This window comes from Haliotis asinina, chromosome 4 (genome assembly GCF_037392515.1).
Source record: "Haliotis asinina isolate JCU_RB_2024 chromosome 4, JCU_Hal_asi_v2, whole genome shotgun sequence".
Classification (NCBI taxonomy): domain Eukaryota; kingdom Metazoa; phylum Mollusca; class Gastropoda; order Lepetellida; family Haliotidae; genus Haliotis; species Haliotis asinina.
Window position 1 is genome coordinate 15,595,594 of NC_090283.1, and position 16,791 is coordinate 15,612,384.

Consider the following 16,791-nt stretch of genomic DNA (forward strand, 5'->3'; position numbering starts at 1 on the left):
ACTCCATGGCACGGGATCAGTTTTATGACATGTAATACAAGCAGTTCAGTCAGTCAGTGGGTCTGGTACATTCTTGTTTAGTTCATGCCGTGGATTATTTTAACTTTTAATTACTTGAACAGTGAGAGGGGAGAAATGAAACAATTTTGTGCTTTTGTGGATACAACTAAAACATGCACATGCATTTTAAAACTCTTGCAGTAAAAAGAACAGTCAATATAAATTCTTCAGTCCTAGAACAAGAAGGGTGGCGATGAGTGAAGCTCTGTACAGAATTGATTTCTAGTTGGTCGCATAGGAGAGCGACAAGAACGCACGAAACACGATCAACTTTCAGTTGATTGACATAAAGCATGAATGGACAATACAAAATATGGATTATGCCTTCAGTTTTCATGAAACATGTGTCACATGCAAGATCCATTGTGCATATCAACAGTAAGAACTCTAGCAGAACAAAAGAAATAATAAAATAGTAAATCTACAGAGTCATGGGGATTCTTGGGAAATGGCAAAATTGAAAGAAGTAGTGGTAAAATCCTTCCTAATTTTACGAAAAGTTACAAGCCTTGTAAACATCACCTTTACAACCTTTGTAAATGTTTGTAAATATGACATTTATATTTTGTACATTTTTGTAAATCACCATTTTTTTCTTGTGTATGTGTCTCACTAAGGTTCGTGTAATTTGTATGCTGTCAGGTTCCACTGAGACAATGTGCTATTTTTCGGCTGTGTCCTGTTGTGATGAGAGTCAGCTTCGCCTTCTACCATGCCTTCATTCTGCCTGTAAGCCATGCCTTGATCACCAAGCTGCACAGACGGAAGAGAACTGTATACACTGTCCTTCCTGTGGCCGAGAGTTCACCGTGGAGCAGACAATAGTAGATCATGTCAGACGCAATGAAGCTGTATATAAAGTCAACGTTGATGGTGAGATGAAATGCAGCTACACCAAAGACGATCACGACGCAAAGCCTATGATGTACTGTCACCAATGTGATTGCAAGTTATGTTCTGACTGTCATAAACTCCATGACTCCCTACGACCAAACCAAAACCACGGGGTGAGTGAGATAAACCCGGCAGAGCATATCCCTATGAATCAGAGGCTTACAGAATCTGAATGCACAGACCACCCTGACAACAAACTGCAGCTGTATGACCACACGTGTAAGAAGGCAATCTGTCTTATATGTGTGCATGGGGCCCACAAAGGTCACAAGAAAGAAGACTTGTATCTGGCATATGACATAGCGAAGGGTCGACTTCAGGAACAGATACAGAAGCAAGAACATAAACTGAGAGATATCACTTCAAGGATGGGAGATGTCACCATTCATCAAAACGAACTGACAGAGGCGCAGAGAAAGCTGAAAGAGGACCTCTTAGCAGTTTGCAAAAGTGTTGCTGCAAAGTTGCTTAATCGGCAGAGACAACTCATGGAGAAAATACAAATGAGTTTCCAAGCCCCGAACGAAATGGTTCAGGAGAAACTTGACACTTTACGTGACGTTCGTACGTCAATAGTATCAGCGATAGACTACACCCAGAGAACACTTGAGTCTACAAGACGAGAAGAGCTCACTACTCTCACAGATATATTGCAGACGAAATGTGATGAAAATCTGAAGTGGATGCTTCCAGAAGATGACACACAAGACACGAGAATCACCCTTTCCTTTCAAGGCCAGAGAGCATTGGAGGAGCTCATAGGCACATTTGGTACTCTTGCCTCAAGTCTAAACATTGATCATATTCCAGATTCTCAGCCTACCTTACAAGGTAAATACATCACCGAAACGATCTCCTCTCACGAAGCATGGACCAGTGTCTCACTTGACTAACTGAACAATTCCTTTTATGATTCATTCCATTTGAACAGTCTTACTAAACACATTTTGCTTGTTAATCAGCTATATTAATGTTCCACACATGCAAAGGAATACGATACTTTCAACCGATTTAATAATCATTGTGAACATTACTTGTAAGTGGACAATCAGTTATGAATTGCGTTTTACATTGGTCTAGTCTGTATTCCATTACATTTACATGATACTCATGAGGAATGGACCAGTACTAGTGAAGCGTTTGACTAATAGAACTGAATATTTGTTTTCATGATTCATTTGTTTAAATAGTTTAACAGAAATCAAAATCCTTGTTAATCAGCTATATTGATGTTTCAAGCATGCAAAGAATTATAACACTTTCAGCTGATTACATTGTGAATATGAGTTGTAAAGAGACGATCAATAATCAACTGGTCCGATCTGTATTCTATTTCAGATCTGATGACGATGACAAAGAGACAACGAGAAACCATCAGGGTATGATGTCATCCCGCCGTATATGTGCGCGTGTGTGTGTGTGTGCGTGTGCGTGTGCGTGTGTGTGTGGGTGTGTGTGCAAATAGGTTGGGATGGGAGTGTCGGGTGATGATGTGCGTGTGTTCTGGTTGATGGATAGACAGCCGCATGTATGTAGCCACACACATATTGTCATCTGTTTGATGCAAGTGTTGTTGTTCCAGATGCATGAAAAGAGGTGGCAGCAGCTTCAACAGATGATACGTCACATCATCCCAGGTACAGAGCCACACCAAGATGCAGGAAGGAAAAACTACGCAACAAATAACACAAAGACCTTTTAAACATTACAGGATATAATAACCATGAACATGTAAACGTGTTTTCTACCGACTTAATGTTACGTTATATCATGGGATTCTTCTGTAATATTAATAATCAGATCTTTGTATCAAATAGAAATAAATATTTTTGTCTGTGAACAGAACTCCAAGGATCAAACAGCAGAATGGCGAGATCACAGGAACCTGAACAGCTGACATCAGAGGAAGTGTATCGCATTTTCATGAAAGTACGTCCAATATTCCTATGAGAATTCTGACTTTCAACAGGTCTTCAGTGCATTCTTCTTTGTGGCAAGGGACGTCTTGGTGAATTGAGAGGTCATTCCACCATATAAATTGAGTGCATATCTTAACATGATGGTATTTAGGTTATAACTCCCATACTCCCCAAGGCATGCACACGGATACTACAGCTTTTAGTAATGTATAAATATGCATTCTCTGAAATTAAACTACATGACATGTAAGATATTCAACTAAATGGCGTTATATACACTGTTTCAAGTATGTACTCTCTATGTTTTACACCTTTACTTTCAGCTCATCCCCGCTGAGGCATTTTCACATGGTATTACCCTGAAAGGTATGTACACTACAATTCATTTTCATTCTTCCAGTAGGGCGTGACCTGCCTTCTCTGTTCGCAAACAGCAGGTACCTTCACTGATCTTCATCAGCCCGTCCCTAACGCTTCTCTGCTACTTTGTATAGGGGCCCCAACGAAATCTCATTTTCAGCAGAAAGTATGGACTTCTGCTGACGATAACGTTTTGAATAATAGAACTAGTTAAACGGCAAAGGTATAGACCTGAAAATCCCTCAAATTCATGAAGAAATTTGTAACTGCTGTTCGGTCAATCATAATGTTCTTTCCAAGACCTAATTACACATGGCTTTTAAACGTGTATCAGCTTAACACGAAAATAGCGTTTTTAACAACTGTATGGTTGAAGTGTTAAGTTGATTTAAGTTCACGATTCCAGCCTGTGCACCAAACCGTTGTTTATGGTACAACAATTATTACTGATGACCAGCATTAATTTGTAATATTATCGTGTTGTTCTATATATATACGATAACACGGGGGAATGTAGTTTCGTGTTTATTCCTTTTTGTCTGCTGTTCCCAGAAATAAACATGAAGGGTGAGACGTTTCCACACATTCTGTAGAATCGTGCCAATATCTCAATTGGCCCAGGCATACTACAGGAATAAGGGCAATAGATAAGCAACCGTATAAACAACAAGTGGACAAATAGTTATAGGCGATGAATTTCCCGGGAGGTCCGAACGAAGTTCGGCAGTTGGGCGCTGGCCATGGAATAAACACGAAGCTACATCCCTCCGTGTTATCCGATAGTATACATACATCACCCCGGCACCCCCTGGTATGAATCACATAAAATAAAAGCGGTTAAACCACATCCTACAGACGAGGTATCATGTAACAATTACTTCATAATTTATCAATGTTCAGAAACAAATGTGCCATTGTGATGTTTAACTCTTCTTTACAGGCTATGCCACATTGCATACCATCAGGGAGGACCGCAGTATTGTTTTCATTATCTGTAAGTACATTTTGATCATCATGAGTTTTCAATGAAATACAGGCCTCTGATGGAGAGTGTGGCTTTGCTCGAAAATCAGCGTCATTAACGGCTCATCATATCGCTTCGTGTCTTTTGTTAATCCAACATATAAACCTAAAGTGTGCTTCTCACTATATATTAGGTCATTTCTTGTTTTCCCAGTATAACCGCATTTGAGGTTTTGGTTTTGGAGGACAGGTTTTACTTTTCGTTAGTAAGACTTCTTAACAGGTTTTACTTTTCCTAACTCTATATGAACATCAACATTTAAACAATACATGAGTGTTTGAAATCAGTTGAAAAATATTGTACACGATTAAACTCAAAAGTTTTCCCAAGCGGGATTGAAACCGTAAATCACAGGTCTGTAGGAAAACGCTCTACCGCACGGCCACTGGGCCGACGAAGATGGTGGGGTTAAATTATCTACTTATAGTTACTGTCATTAAATTGATTTTACGCGTGCTTCAGTTATTGTTATGTAGCTTCATTATATGATCATCTACATTGTAATAACCCATCACTGACGATATATATGTTAGTGAAAACACTTCTGCTCGGTTTTGGTAGACAGTGTAAACCCATCCGGGTCGGGATTTCCCTCTCCCTCCGGGTTTCCATTGTCTACCCAAACCTCGGAGACGTGTTTTCTCCAAGACATCAGACATAATTTCTTGTGAGGTACTCTTCTCGTATTTACTAATCTACATCATTGCCCAGCACCCGTGGAGATCCGAGTTTCAATTGGTCTTCAGTAACCAATTCATGTCGTTAAAGGCAACTGACAGGTTCAGGGGCTCTCTGACCTTGTTCACATATGTAATATTCCAGTCATGTAGATCGATACTTTTACAGTTGATCACTGGAATGTTTGGCCAAATGTTACGGTTAAACATTTGCCGAGACGAAAGATGGAAGAAATCCCTTGTGAACCAGTAAAACAGGACAAAGACAAGTTTGAAGCATTCAAATACTTTATTATTAAGCAAAGAGAACACGTTATATAAAATCACAAGTCAATTTCACAATACCGATTTCAAATACAATACAAATGACACAAAATCTAAGGCAATGGGTCACAAAATAGGTAGCAAACTCACCAAACTCTTGATATGAGAGTGAGAAACAGTTATGCAGAATGTAACACAGCGATCGGTCACGCAGCAGCTATGTAGATCAGCGTTGACGATGCAGTTTGATAGTACTCCAGTTAATCTCTGTGACCGTCGACAACACGGCAACTAGCATTTATATATACATTCAGTCATTTCCTGAAAGTTCCAGCACATACGATCATCGCCACTAACGTGAAATGTTCAGATAAAATCTAGAACAGTCGCCCGAAAGTCAACAAATAGAAAGCCAAGGGCAGATAACTCCAAGGTACTGCCTCAGAGGCGTGCTGCTTAAATATTTCTCTGCAGGAAAAACACTAAAACCTTAAATATTGTGATCCAATTGCACCTACCTCAAAAACAATTAATAACAACTCCAAACACGGAAAATACACTCTCGTAACACCAAAAGCGTATATTTACAGACCGCCATAGAGCTGAAATATAGCTGAGTGACGCGTTAAACAAAACGCCAACAAGCTACCACCCCACACATGTGAATTTGCATCAATTATAAGAACTTTTAACCACTACTTTATTTTCGAAATGGGCACCCGTGGCAAGCCACCTCCTCTGGGTGCTGGGTAACGCTAAGAGCTCGCCGACACTCCCGTAGTGGACCCAGTGGAATATGTGGTCCGCCAACCTGTTTACCGTGGGTTGCGGCCCTGTGTCGGCGGAGGAAGGGATCCTGGTGGTTGAGGGCAATAGGAGCTTGAAGCCGTGTTCCTGTTGCCTAACACACCACTTTGGCCCTGACTTCGCCTAGACGGGTGGTAGAACAGGCCCGGTTCTATCAATCGGCTGGTCACGCCATGCCCTGTGCATAGTAGATGATTTTTGCACACTCAATTACTTATTGGGTCTTGGCCATTTCGATTTTCCATTTCCAAACTATTGATATATTTAATGCCTAGAGTCCTATGCCAGAAGGCGGTGGCTCTTTGGGCCAATCTGGCAATGTTGACCTCCAAGTTCAATATGTGTCCAATCATTTGTCACGGGAAGAACCACCCTAGCAATTTATTTGGTATACAAATGTTGCTATTTGTGTTATAGTTGCCGGAGTATAGCATCCCTGTATCCCGGGTGTCGGCATCAGGGATCCGATGCTATTTGACATCGTCCTCGTTGACACTCCATGGTGGGTGGGGAGTAGGGACACTGAATGTGTGCATCCTTACCACCTTCAATCAAAGTAGGGTATTTCAATATTGGAGTGGACGTGTATGTCCCCAGCCCGCTTCGCTGCTTTAAATGTCAGAAGTTCGGTCATGGGGTTCGGCTGTATGTCATCGCTGTGGTGGAGAGCATGATAATACAGACTGCAACAATGAGTTCAAATGCGCAAACTGTTCTGGACCTCATGCTGCTACATCAAAATCTTGTCCTGTTTGGCAAAATAATTAAACTTAAATTTGAAAGGAATATCTCATACTTTGACGCAAAACAACTGTTGACAGCTGAAACCACACCTCCATTACATAAGACCTACTCTGCTGCCGTCACTCACGCTGTTATGACATCTCCTGTAAGTTGTCAGACAGACTTGACATGGGTTAAGTCTGCAAAACCCATTACCTTATCCTCAGTTGCAAAACCATCTTCCCCAGTAACTCAATCTACATCTGGATCACAGACTGAGAGACAGCCTGAGCCCTAATCACAATCGTCTGACAAACAGACCGACAGTCAAAAAAAAAGGAAAAAATCAAATAGAAAATCAATTCCCATCACCCCTTCATCTTCAGAAGTTCCTGTAAAAAATTCTTTTGGGCCTCTGGATATATATATATATATCACTCTGTCCTCACAGGACAGCAGGAAGGATTTACCCTCCACACATTCGCGTGAAAGATCACCAATTGAGCCACCATGAACCAGTCCAATCGATTGCAGAATTGTAGAGGACTAAAAAGTAAACGAGGAACAATTAGGAGATAAACATCATGTGTTGGCCAATTTCCGGGTGTTATTGAGTATTTGAAGCACGGGAATGCATTTGGAACCGACGGCGTCATGATTTGAATGACGTCACCACTGTTGATGATTCAACAAAATCTAATACCACTTGATCATGTTTTTCAACCAATCAGATTACAGAACACAGTGACTTTTGGTTTACAATTGCTGATACAGGACTTTCAGCCATCTACCCTATGTCTCCAAGAGACACATCTTAAAAATACAGATACCTTAAATTTGAGACAGTATAGCGCTTATCACTTTTTTTCTCCTCCGGGAGATCGAGCTACTGGGGGCGCTCATCAGAGCGTAATACATAGCCCTGTCACTCTAAAAACAAACCTTCAAGCAGTTGCTGTTCGCCTGACTTTACACATTGCTTTGACATTGTGCAGTTTCTATATATCCCTCCATCTTCAATTATTTGCCAATGAGATCTTCAAAGCCTATATGATCAGCTCCCCAAACCATGTTTATTATGGGGGACCTCAGCGGACACAATCCACAATGGGGAAGTGACCATACTAATAATAAAGGCAAAATCTTGGAGGAATTCATTTCCGATAATAACTTGTGTATTTTCAATGATGACTCACTTATTTACATCCAGCTACGGGAAAATACTCTTCCCTGGATTTATCACTAGCTGATTCAAACTTATACAATAAATTTGAATGGCCATGATGACCTATGTGGGAGTGATCACTTCCCCACCATGCTGAAAACCATCAACCCTGGTGCTGATCCACCTGCATCAAGACGGAACTTTGCTGGGGCTGATTGGTCATTATATCCGACACTGTGTGATGAATACTTGAAGCAAGATCTTTTTATGAACAGTGAAGATCCCATACAGTCTTTTTCGGATATACTAAATGCCATTGCTGACAAAACAATTCCTAAGTCCCTTGCAGTTCCACATGTTCGTAAATCATGGTTTACTGACGAGTGTAAACAGGCCAGAAAATGTAGGAAGAAAGCCGAAAAACATTTTCGGAAACATGCTACAGTTCATAATTTAGACAAAGTCAAAATTACTAACGCCAAGGCTAGACGTGCTTTAAAACAAGGGAAACGACACTCTTGGCGAAATTATGTTTCCAAAATAAATTCACACACACCAATGTCAAAGGTGTGGAATATGGTCCAAAGAATAAAGGGCAAAGGTTCCAAATCTACTGTGCATCATCTGAAGGACGGGGATACCATATTAACTAATAGAACTGACATAGCAAATAAACTTTGCACAACTTTAGGCAAAAATTCATCTTCATCAAATTATGTCCCTGAGTTCGAAAAGTATCAGAAACAACAGGAAAAGAAAACAATCAATTTTAACTCAGACAATGGTGAAGATTATAACGAATTATTTTCGTTGCATGAGCTCCATATCGCGCTTGAGCAAGCTCATGATACAGCTACAGGAACCGATAATATTCACTATCAGCTCCTAAAGCATTTGCCTGAATCATGTTTAGAAATCCTTTAAGGAATTTTTTATCAAATATGGACGTCAGGGAATTTCCCAACTTCATGGCATAATACCAGTGTTGTCCCTATTCCAAAGCCTGACCGGGATCATACTGATCCGTCTAATTACAGCCCAATATCTCTAACGAGTTGCGTCTGTAAAACCATGGAACGTATGGTGAATAATAGATTAACTTGGTATCTTGAAACCAATAACATCATAACAAATATTCAATGTGGTTTCAGTAAAAATCGTAGTACCATTGATCACTTGGTACGTTTAGAATCCTTTGCTAAAAATGCTATAGTTAATAAACAACATGCTGTATCAATTTTCTTTGATCTTGAGAAAGCTTATGATACGACCTGGAAGCATGGTATTTTACAGGATTTACATAATTTTGGTTTGAGAGGCCGTTTGCCTCTCTTCACAGTTTTTAAAAGACAGACAATTTCAAGTCCGAGTGGGTTCTACCCTGTCTGATCATTATAATCATAATTTCCCGTCGTGGTAAAATATTCATACTATTGAGAGGCAACTGCAGTTGTGCTTAAATAAAATTAATAAATGGTGTCTTGAGAACGGTTTCAAATTTTCTAAATCGAAAACTAATTGTATACACTTCTGTAGACGATATAAACCACATAAAGCCCCTGAACTGTTTCTAAATGGCACTGCTATTAAAGTTGTTAAAGAGGCCAAGTTCTTGGGACTGATTTTTGACTCACATTGAACGTTTCTTCCCCATATCAAATCCCTTAAGACTAAATGCCTGAAGGCACTTGACTTGTTGAAAGTCATTTCTAATCGTAAGTGGGGAGGAGACCAAGCTACCCTCCTACAACTTTATTGATCATTGATCCGTTCGAAACTTGATTACAGCTCCATCGTATACGGTGGAGCCTGTAAAAGCAACCTTAAACTTCTTGATTCTGTCCATCACCAAGGTTAAAGACTTTGTCTTGGATCTTTCCGAACTTCACCTATTGACAGTCTTTACACTGAGGCCGATGAACCATCTCTTACACAACGTCGTATAAAATCATCGTTACAGTACATTACTAAATTATACTCTAATGAATCTAACCCTGCATATAACTGTGTGTTCAATCCGCTTTATGAGGATTTGTACGACAAGACGTCTTCCCTTGATCCACCTCTCAGACACAGAATTAAACCCTTTCTTTCTTCAGCCGGCATTGAGCTGGAAAACAAAGCTCCTTCCCGTCTTCTGCCTTCTCCTCCTTGGCAGTTGGTTAGACCACACGTCGACCTAACATTAACCGCATTTAAAAATTCCGAAACTAATGAATTACAATATAAACAAGAATATAATCAATTAAAAAGTAAATATAGCAATTACAAACTCTTATTTACAGATGAGTCCAAGGACGGTGGTGCAGTAGCTTGTGCCACTGTCATTGGATCCAGAACAATATCTACTAGAATTTCAGATAACAGTTCTATTTTTACTGCAGAAACAAACACCATATTAACGGCTCTCAAATATATTCAAAGACACCATAAACATAAACAATATATAATCTATTCCGACTCTCTTTCTTGCCTTCAGGCTATTAAAAATATTTCTTGTAAACATCCACTTTTAATAGAAATTGTATAATGATCTTGCTACTGGCCAATACGACATCGTCTTTTGTTGGTTACCCAGCCAGGTTGGCATTTCTGGGAACACATTGGCTGACCTTGCTGCTAAAGCAGCACTCAGCAAATCTGTGACACCACTTCTTATTCCCTACACTGATTATAAAGCAATCATTAGGTCTTACATCCATGATCTGATGCAGACGAGGTGGGACATTCAAGTAGGTATCAACAAATTACATGAAATAAAACAGCATATTGGTTACACCTACTTGGGTTGTCAGTCGAGATTTGAAGAGGTCATCATGCGACGATGCCGTATTGGCCACACACGATATGCACATGAATATTTGCTTAAAGGTGACGATCCTTGTGATGAAAGAATCACAGTCAAGCATGTCTTGCTTGACTATGTTGAATATCCCATCACAAGGGATAAGTATTTTAAATCAAGAACTATGAATGATCGTTTTAGCAATGTTAGTGCTCATTTAATCATTGCATTTTTAAAAGAATTAGACCTGTTACATGACTTGTAAATAGACAAATATTTTATGATTGGAAGTTGAATTAGCAACTGAGATTGTTAGTGGCTGTATCCTCGAAGGGGGTTGAAGTACCTTAAAAGTATTGTCCTCCTGAGAGGGTACGTAAGTCCCAAAACAGTTAAAGTCATATTTAATCTTCCACAGTTTTAGCCGTAGAATATGTGTCATTTTAAATTCTGGCTAATTTTGCATACAGTCGCCATCAGCCGAGGGGATGGTGTAAATCCAGCTAGGGGCCATGCTGGTAGCAAAGGCACTGTAAGTCCCCATGGTGCCTAATATGGTGATCTACCTGGCCTGTGTTTCTATTGTACTGTCCAAATAGCGATACTATTATTTTTTTAAGTTTTTAAGTTTTAAATACTAACTGTGATAATCGAGTGGTTTTCCTGTCCTTCGTCGACAGGTTCTTCATAATGTGCACATATATTTGATTTTTAATGTCACGTATGTTCTCGTCACGATATGGCTGCAATATTGCCGATGTGACCTTAAATATTAACTCACTCACTCATTATTTTCAAAAACATTACTTTTCACTGGTTAAAAGGAGATAAAGTGTGACAAAACATGTTGTTTTATTACATGCTGTGTGAGAAGAACCAGTACATTGATTGGAAATAGTTACATTCTGGCCTTGTCTGAAATTGTCTAATTACAGTTGCAAAGGACAAACGTGCTCCCAAAATTGTTAATTTCGAATCTGCAGTGGTCTTCAGTCAACATAGTTAAATATTTATTTAAAGAAAAAGACGACATGTTCAGTATGCATGTATATTCTATTGATTATGGTTATACTGTAATATTTTAGTGCGTGGATTATAGTCCATATCATTCATAAAGACGTATCTCAATCAACAGACAAGACAGGACAATTAACCTCCCCACACAGCGAGTGTCATGAAACTGTGTGCAGTGATTGAAGCGGACGTAGAAGTTACCGGTTTACGTTCTGTCTGTTGAACACATAAATGTAAAAATATCGCAGACAGAAATACGACCTGTCTTAGTCTTAACTATTTTATGTGACATGTGTTTAGAATACCTATTTGTGATGGATTTATTGTGAAATGATGTTGAAACATTTACATATTTAGGCAGCAGTAGTGTCTATTTCTGGCCACCGTCACAAACTACATTTGTAGGTCAAACACAGCTGGGTGAAAAAGTATTTAAACCATGGTTTATTTGTCTACCAATGCATGTAGAAATGTATGCTAAACAGTTTAAATACCTATATGAATAGTGTCATATCGTTATTATTACTATCTAGGGCACGAGTGTCGTTGTGTTTACAGACAGCCGAAAATGGCAGTCGATCATTTAGTGCGCTGTTGTGGAGTCACAGAAACGAGGCAAACAATACAATGATATCTTGTAAGAAAAACAGTTGTTAAACTCCATAAAATAACCATTCTATATTTGCAGGTCCTAAAATCCACCTGGAGGCTGGTCGAGTCAACACAGAGAGGTGCCATGTTACTACAGACGGTGAGCTGGTCAACTCGCGGCCAGCCACGCAAAACACGGACAGTGGCAGACTACGGAGATTGTACGGCACATGCAGCTCCACTCCCATCCTCCTTCCTCAATCCCCCTCTGCTGTCACCCCTGTCCTCCCCACAACACGATACTGGGAGGCCCACACCAGGGCGGGTGTGGTGGATAGTGGGTATTGGCCTGTTCTGGAGGTGGGGGTTGCGGAGGAGAGCCAGGTGGACAGTGCGCGGTATGTTAGTGAACAGCGCCGCTCCTGGTGTGTCAGCGTACGGGGATGTGACAAACACCGATGGAGTCTCTGTACCAGGCTGTGTCTCGCTAGGGTGTGGGGGAAGTGTTACAGAAACACAATGTCTGACACATCCAGCACACAGGAAACCCTCCACTATGGCGTTGTGTTGGATGTCTGGAGGGGCAGAATAGGATTTATTGACGTAGACAGGTCTGTTGTTTTAGGTAAGGTTGATGTGAAGTTCAGGGAGGATCTCCTCCCAGTGTTTACTGTCTGTCCGCACTTCGGCTACACAGTAAACATGAAGGTAGTCAGTGATGAGGAGATCCTCATGTCTGACACCAAGAAATCACTCATTAATAAAGCCCTGGCCTAAGAAATAAAGTAAACATGACTCAGTGTACACTTGTAAATATCACACATATACTTCAGACAAATCAAATTAATTAATGTCCAATGTACAATCCTGCCATGTGACAGATCGAGTCCATTTTAGCATGGCCCCCGATGTACATTTATATGCGTGTATAAAATTGAAGATTGTGTGAGATTTGCTGCCATGAAACACTGGGTCTGCCTCTAAAAATGAGTGTCTAGAGATGGATGTACCATTGTTAGAGTTTCACACCAATTCTTATACCACGATATACTTTTGGTCAGTCTGTCATGAGTTGATCTTATAAAACACCTCCCGCCTCTCCCCGTTGTGTTGGACTCAGATCTGTCAACTCCGTCAGTAAATCACAAGGCTTAACCAAGGGGATAAATTCACCAGACTTCCGTTTTTGAGAACTGCTTGCATTCAACTACTTTGCGATGTCAAGTCGACAAGTGGACTTATCTGATAAATGTATGCATTCGTTCTAGTTTTCAAAATGCATGTATATGATTGCATGACTGATGTTCATTGTGTAAAATGTGTTAGGTACTGACTTGTGATATTTTACATGCATTGTAATAAATATATTTAGTAACAAATCTTACATTATTTTTCGAAATAATGTTCAGTGCAACTTATGTTTCCAAATTAGGTCATTGCAAATAAAGTTCGGAACAGAAATAATCAAGGTTAACAGTTAACCCATAGCAGTCTTGACTTTTTTTGATGAATAAGGTTGTCATATGCAAGCACTACGGTTGTACTGAAGAAGTTAATAGTTGTGAATATGAAAACATTATGTCTTGTTAACCATTTGTAAAACTTCATGTTGTATCTCATATATTCAAATGCTCATTAAATATCAGTCAGTCTGCATCCGGATAAGCCTTGGAGCACAAGCAACTCTTGTCATCGTTAAGCTGAATTCATCTATTTTATCTTAAGGTAAAAACTTACCGTGAGACAACACACTTTCACTGTCGAAGATGAAGTCCATGCCGTGTATCATGAGATGAGTATGAATTAATGACATGGTCATCACAATTAGAGGACTCCGTATATAAGTCGCGATGTTAGTGTAATTACAAATTGTAAACTGTTCCCAAACATGTCTTTTCTTACCGGATGTTGCTGTCACTGCCGCGTCCATTCCCTATGCAAGCTGAAAACAAACGGACTTTGTACCAAAGGTCTTGAAGCTTAAATGCGAAATAAAATACTGTCTGCCCGTATGTGTTGCTGTCTCTCATTATTTTATCACATATACCATTTAAGGTAGGGGTACTGGATATACAAGACTGATAAAAAGCAAATGACGAAACCAAGGAGAAAACAGATGATGAAGAGAAATTAAGGGAAATGTGGTAATTTATTCCATTCCCTTGGAAACGATTCATCTGTATGGATATTTATCACTTTTCCACATATGCATTGGCAAAGGCTAGCAGTAGGCTTCCAAAGAGGAACTTACGAAGATTTGTTTTGAATAGTATATATATGTGTACATGAACAACGCTTACATAAAAAACCCTGCAGGTTCATGTCTTCGTTGTCCAGTCAGATGTATCGAGCTTATTTCGCAAACAAAATATTTAGCAAACTCACCAAAGTCTTGATATGAGAGTGAGAAACAGTTACGCAGAATCTAACACAGCGATCGGTCATACAGCGGTTGTGCAGATCAAGCGTTGACGAAACTGTTTGATATTGCTCCATTTAATCTCTGTGTCCATCGACAACACGGCATGTAGCATCGATATAAACATTCAGTTACTTCCTGAAAGTTCGAGCACATACGACCACTGATATGGAATGCTCTAGAACAGGCAGTGGAAATGGGCTTCACATGGTACATAAGCATGGTACCATACACACTTACATACATGATGTAGAGAGTCAGTCTACACTACACTTACATTCAGTCTATAGTACACACTTACATACATGATAGAGTAGGTCAGTCTACACTACACACATACATGATGTAGTGGGTCAGTCCACATTGCACAGTAACGTGCATGACACAGTGGGTCAGTCTACAGTTCTCAACTAAGGCAAAACGTTTCTAAAACGCTTTCTAGAGGTTTCCCAGGGAAATGTTTCATGCAAACGTTTGCATAATCCTTTTTTTAAAATGTCTTAAAGGTTATTTTGAAACGTTATGAAAAGGAAAGCGAAAGTTTTCCCACAGCTTGTTTGAAACCACGTCACATTGTTAAAATCGTTAGTGAAACATTTTGAAGTTAAATTGTCCTAATAAGAAATCTCCGTTCACCGCAGGAATGTACATTAACTTGAAAATAATATGAAATCACACCTGTACAAAATATTTCGCAAGTAATCTTAAAAACTGTTATGAACATTACGTCCAGTAAATAGTAAGGCATGTGCTTCGCTACTCTCACTTAGGTCTATACAAAAGTACTAAGTATTGATGCAACATTGTATTGTAAACATAATCCCCCGTTTACTGCCGTGTGCCTTCTCTACGCGGACATCTTGCTATCTCATGTCATCTCTCAGGAATGTTCCCAGATACTTTTTCAGGTCAGAGCAGGAATCCTTGCATTCAAAATCGGACTCAGTACATAGCGGGCCAGAAGTCCCGTCACGTCACTGGATGCAGAAGCCTGTACATTTTACTCTTGAGACAAGACAGAACGACAGATTTCTAAAAGGAGGAACGTTGAGGATGCTTAACTTCTTCCAGTAGCAATGCACCTGAGATGGTTGTACGGGAATGGCTTGGGGTGGAAGGCTCCAGTTGTTTCAGACCTGATCTTCCGCGCTTTCCTCCTCTTGCACCCCGGAAGGATGTCCTTTTCCAAGGGAGCCTGTTTCCTCCAGAAGAACGAACACTAAAGTCCCCACCCAGAGAATTGGCATACTTCTTATCGCTAGTTCTCTGCACACCAGAGTACTTCGACTTGTTAGATTAGCGCTGAGACGTGTCTGTTTGATGACGGTGGCCAGAGGATCTATGGACCACATTATCATGACCCCTCGGGAGTCGTGAGTAACTGTCTTGGCGATGTCCTCGATTCTTACGCCAAAGACTGGGAGGTGCCAACCAAGAAGCGTTTAGTAGTGGCTTGATAGAGCTGTCGCCCCATGACGATGCTGCCAATAAGCCTTATCTGTCTTCTTGGCAGGTTCAGTCCAGCAGATGTTGAGGCCAGGTGCCCCGATATAAACTGTTGATCCTTGTTTTGAGTGACGAGAGCGGAGAGGATCATCCTGTCCTCTTTAGTCTTCGGGTGTGCATCGTTGATAACAGGGCAGCGTGCAAGTCCAAAGAAGCTAATGTCCTTCGAGCATCCAAATGTGCTTGACATTTATCATCCACCCTGTAGGTGCAGGTCTGGGCCCCATTGATAATTTGTAGTCGTCATTCACTTTGGGCGCTTTCATAAAAGGCTCCATGTGTTGCAGAGGAAACTTCCGTGCATTGAAGGGCGGAGTGTACGGATTTTTGCGTGGACACCGAGTTCAAGTCTGTAGACAGGCTGTTGGAAACGATAGATATCGATGCTATATGTCGGAAGGCGGGAGTGCTGAAATCATCGTCCATCATCTTGTAAGTGACAACCTCGTTGGATTCCTTTGATGGGTTTGCTAGGTCTAACACGTTGGTAATTCGCAATGCAATCTCCGAATCTGAGAAGACAACCTCCTTTCCATCTTCTGATGTAGATCAGCGAATCATATCCCTGTCTGAGGAGTCATCT

The 16,791-nt window shown here is 40.3% G+C and overlaps 1 pseudogene; it reads left to right on the forward strand.

Moving 5' to 3' along the window:
• The window catches only part of LOC137280795 (uncharacterized), a 51,016-nt pseudogene extending 37,956 nt beyond the window's left edge, over positions 1–13,060 (forward strand).
• The last annotated feature ends 3,731 nt before the right edge of the window (positions 13,061–16,791 follow it).